The sequence below is a fragment of the Vicugna pacos genome, chromosome 13 (genome assembly GCF_048564905.1).
Source record: "Vicugna pacos chromosome 13, VicPac4, whole genome shotgun sequence".
NCBI classification, from domain to species: domain Eukaryota; kingdom Metazoa; phylum Chordata; class Mammalia; order Artiodactyla; family Camelidae; genus Vicugna; species Vicugna pacos.
The window spans coordinates 26709508-26714716 of NC_132999.1; the positions used below are offsets into that span (position 1 = coordinate 26709508).

At 43.8% G+C, this 5209-nt stretch overlaps 1 non-coding gene across 1 annotated transcript; it reads right to left on the reverse strand.

The window, feature by feature from the left end:
- Positions 1 to 4799: 4799 nt before the first annotated feature.
- Positions 4800 to 4872, reverse strand: TRNAA-AGC (transfer RNA alanine (anticodon AGC)). The gene has a single exon. It is a non-coding gene; the product is annotated as a tRNA-Ala (tRNA).
- Between the last annotated feature and the right edge of the window lie 337 nt (positions 4873 to 5209).

Genomic DNA, 5209 nt, shown 5'->3' on the forward strand with positions numbered 1-5209 from the left:
ACAGTTTACAAGGCTTTCACACCATTTTCTAACTCCATACTCATCACAGCCAATTCTACGCTATCCTGATACTCTCCTCATTCTGCAGATGAGGAATTAAATCCCAGAGAGCTTAGGTGACTCCCCAAGTTACCCAGATGGTAGAGAAAACTTAACCACCTGAGTGGTTTTGACAAAGTCTGGTCCACATTTGAAATCCAGTTTGTCCCATTTCATTTGATAAAACGGAAAAAAAAGGACTGTTTCTCCTTAAATTTATTTAAGTTATTTCACATATTTGTATTTCTTCTCTGTCTTCTTTCAGACAAGATTTAAGCAAACCCACATATATAGTCACACATATCCCAACTGAATGTGTGGGAACTGCATTTCTGAAAGATTTTTGAACCCAAAACCTCAAACGATTTGTTTAGTTTTTGATCAACAAACAAGAGCACTTGTATTTCCTTCGCTCATGTTTGGGGTTGGTTTGCTTTCGCGCGGAGGTGAGTAATGTCTAGCGTGGCCTCTTCTGTTGAAACCCAAATATACTCATGCAGTGCACTTAGACCCAGCTGGAGGAGGCCAAGACCCAGGAAGCCTGCCAGATGTTTACTCTGTCTGTTCATGGAGAGATAAGCTTTTTATTTTTGTTTGCTTATTTGTTGAGTGTGGAAGGGAAGTTTGAACAAGACCCATTCCAGGGCAACGAAGGGCAGAATGTTAAGAGGTGTTGATGAAATATGGGGCTGATCTCTATGTGGGTGGTGGTCTTGCTGTTTGATAGCCAGGGAAATCTGAGGTCCTTGGAGGACAGAGGGGACAAGACCCAGTTCTGACTCTGTCACTTGAATAACTGTGTGGATGTTGGGTAAGTCACAATCTTTAGGGCATATAGCTTTGCAGCTGAAAACATAGGCTCTGGAATCAGTTCTAGGCCAGAATCATTGTTCTACCTTCAGCAAGTTGCATCTGATGTCTGGGCCTCAGTTTCCTCACCTACAAACTGGGATCATATCTTATTGGGCTCTTTCTTAGGAAGTAATAATATAACCTAGTTAATGCAGTTAGCACAGTGCCTGGCACTTTCCTGAAGCTCAGATCTTTTATCTGCCGGTGACATATAGGACTCCTTCTGGCTCTAATGTTCTTGGGATCCCCGGTGCTACCAGGATTGCTCTGGGCTGCCAGCTTTCACAGCCAGCTACCCCTTTCTTGGCCTCTGGATGTTTCTCAAGGGTTTCCTTGTCTTTTCTTGTTGCCGTGACAACTCAAGCCCCGGCTTGGGAAGAGCCTCTGTCCATGTGAATAAATACGTTGATGGTACGTATGTATCTTGGACTAGGAGACTGGGAGTTGTGGCCTGTGTAACCAAGGAAGAATTTCCACTGAGTCACAAAATCAACTGCTAGTGTTTAGGCCTTGGAGGTCAGCAAATGCAAGGGTGTGTGTTTGGGGGACATCTGCCTTCTTTTGGTCCTTGTTCGTGCTCACCTCTCACTGAAAATGTCCTCCCCCCTCTCCCCTCCATGCCTCGGTCCTACTGACAGACAGTATGGAGCAGAAGAGAAAGCAGTGCTTTTCAGTCAGACACACTGGAATCCAGTCCCGTATCTGCTGGTGTCTCACAGTGGGGCCTTGGGCACGTGTTTAAATATCTTGACCTCTCTGAGGCAATATGCATGATGGTGACAGCGTGGACAATGGGACTAGAGTGTCTGGTTTCAAATCTCAATTCTACCACTCTATGACCTTGAACATGTTACTGACCTTGCTCAGTCTCAGTTTCCCCAAACTTAGGATGGGGTAATAACAGCTCTTCTTGTGTTACTTGTTACAGGGATTAAATAAGGTATGTTAGTAACTAATAAAATTAATAATAAAATATATTAAATATATTTTAAGCATGTATACATGTATAGATATATTTATATTTATCACTTCATTATATATATGTTTATATATACATATATACACATGGCACTTAGAACAGAGCTCAGAACATAGTTAAAGCTAAGTAAAAGTCTGCTGTCACTATAATCATCATCATTAAATTCTTTACCTATAAAACAGGTGATGCTAAACCTACTTCACAGCATTGTTTTAAGGTAAAGCAGTTCCTTTTCTTCATTTAGGCTCCCACTCCAGCTCAACCTTCCCCTTCCCTTCCCTTCCCTTCCCTTCTCTTCCCTCCTTTCTTTTCTTCTCTCTCTCTCTTCCTATTTTCTTTTCTAACTGTAGGGTCTTTGATATTTTTTTCCAAAAAGTTATTGTCTCAAGACATAAATACAAAGCAGAAAACAATATAATTAGGACAGTAGAATGTGGGGGGAAAAAGTCTGGAGAAATATGTACGTTTTTAGCTGGTTGAAAACAAAGCTTGTTAAGAACTACTTTCGCTACAAAGCGCTCCTTTCAAGAGTGAGAAAAAAATTAACTTAGATTTAGGCAGTTCTACTAAATGCAGAGGTGTGAAAACACCACAGAGGCGATAGTTTTGCACATACCAGTATTTGCTGATGGGAACTTCGCTAGACAAGTCTGGCTTCATTTGTTGTTAACCATGGTTTAACAAAATAGTTGCATTTCATCACACTGTCACAGCTAACATCTTGTTAGTCTCTGATCCTTCCAGCTCACGTCACTTCTCTCTTTCTATGTTTGTATCCCCAGCATGTGACATCTAATAAAAGTTAAATAAATGTTGTTTAGAAGGATAGTTAGAACCATAGTCGTGTACTCTGTTTTATAATTCAAGGCTCAGATCAAGTCAACCTTTGCCCCTTTAGATTCTCTCAGGGCAACTCTATCCCATCTTTCTCTGTGTGCCTGGTTGGGGAGAAAAGCTAGTAGGGAAACACTATTATTAATCAAGAGAGAAAACTGTCCACAGAAATCACCTCTCCCTTTTGGCCTGCAGCTAGATGAGATTTTCCAGTCTCCCTTGCATTAGGTGTGACCGGGTATCTGAGTTCTCTCCAGGGGACTGTGCGCATGACGATGGTGCTGTCTCTGGACCTGGCCCACATCAACCTCCCACATTTGCTTCTCCATGCTATTCTGTCCTCCAGCTCACTGAGATGTCGACAGCTAGGGTATCCTTGGAAGCCACAAAGTAAATATTCCAAGGCTCCATCAGTATGGAGGAGAGTGGCCCTGCCAACACACACTCAGGACTGTTAAGTGAGCAAGAAATATACTTCTGTTGTCTTAAGCCACTGAAATTTTGTCTGTTTGTTACCACAGCCTAGCCATTACAATGTTGGGCACAAGAACAGATTGAATTTTTGTTCCAGAAAAATATGACCACAGATTGAACTACTGAAGTGAAGGGTAACGGAAACTAACATTCCTTTTGTGCTCACAGAGTTCCAGAACTAATACTTGGCAAGTGGCAGGTGCATTGCATAATTCCCCCCATATAATTTGTCTTGGAAGTCCACAATGCTAGGTATTAAGATCCCTCGTTAACAGATAACAGAGAAAGGTAATGTAAATAGCACAGCAGGTATGTGAGAGAACGGAGATTCAAGGCAAGCCTAAGGAAGTCCAAAGCTCTTTTGTCCACCCCATGCTGCCCGTGGGGAGATGTCCAGTCCATCGCTCTCATCCGTAGATGTTTAGTGGGGGCAAAGAAAGCATCATATAAGTTGATATATCTCAGTCTTGTTTTCAGACACTTTGCATGAACAGCTTACTTTTTTTTAACCACATAACTGAGACTGTTTCATGAGAAGTCTCCACTCCTGCAGACTGGGGAATCATCCATCTCGCATGGCTAAGTATTAACACAGGTGACTTTGTTGAGAGCCTGGCATGTGGCCTAGTGCCAGGTCGGAGCAGCTGATCCCAGCTTCCATGGCCCTATTTACGGTTCATGGCCTTGCTGGCCTCTGTCGTGCACCTCCAGTTCATGGCTGCGTTGTCTGCATTCCTTGGTCATTCTGTATAAACAGGACACCCTAGCCCACTTATGCAACTTTCAAGAGAGGTCTCTAAACACAGAGCTGTTTGTAAACCTTCCTTCCCCCACTGGCTTTAATGGAGTGCTGGGGTTAGGAAGCCAGTCTTCCAGCTGGGCTTCTGGACATACCCTCTGCAAAAGAAGCTGGTCTAGAGCTGGGTTTTTTAAAACTTATTGTAGCCAAAGACATCATTTGCTATAATAATTGATCTCAAACACCCCTGAGTTTTCTGTTCAAAACAAAACAAAACAAAAGCTAGGTCTGTGTCTCATCTTTAGTGCCTAATACAATGCCTGGCACAAAACCGGTGTTTACTGGATATACACGGATGGGATCAGAGTCTACAAAACTTCCTTAAGCTTGACAGTCATTCATGCTTTTCACCAAATATTTCCAATACTTTCCTCTTCCAGGCACTTGGTAGGGTGGCACTGCCAAGTCCCCTCATGGCTGTGCTAGGCCACCAGACGTGTTCTGGTCAGTGAGCTGAGAGAAGGGGGCTAAACATTTCATCTCCAGTGCAAGGTCTTCAAGCGTTCTCATTTCCAACCACAGGAAGAAGGTGATGTTCTAGACGGCAGCTGCTTGATCAGCCTGGGTCCTAGAGGGAGGGCCGCGATGCAGCGATTAGCCGACTCAGCAGACACGCAGCAGCAGCAGAGGCACACCTTTGCTATCCTAAACCTCTGTGATGTTGAAGTTGTTTGTTATCATTGTGTCATCTAACCTGTCCCGACTGATTCAGCAATGACCACAAAAGGATAATATCGTTTCAATTAAGAGTGTAATTTCTTTCTTTAAAGATATTTGGCGGGGGGAGGTAATTAAGTGTATATATGTACGTATGTATTTTGATGGAGGTACTGGGGATTGAACCCAGGACCTCGTGCATGCTAAGCACATGCTCTACCACTGAGCTATACCCTCCCCCAAGAATATAATTTCTGGTAAGCTTTGAAAACTCTTGTGCGTAACCTGGACGCTTGCTGCTACTTCAGCTCTTGTTCCTGTCCAGCGTGCCCAGTTCTGTATCACTGGCCTAATGTATCGTGGAGGCCCTTCCAGCCTGGCACTCTGGAAAGAGCCTGCTCTTTGGAAGCAGACGGTACATTCTTCGGCATCCCTGAACCTCACAGAGCTGTTGTGAAACCCAGTGAACTCTTCTGCGTGCTGCCATTCAAGCAGCTTACGGCCAGTGTGGAGCTGGCTCCGTGAGTGCGTTGGGTGCCTTCCAGCTTTGAGTGTGGTGATGTGTTTTGGTCTGT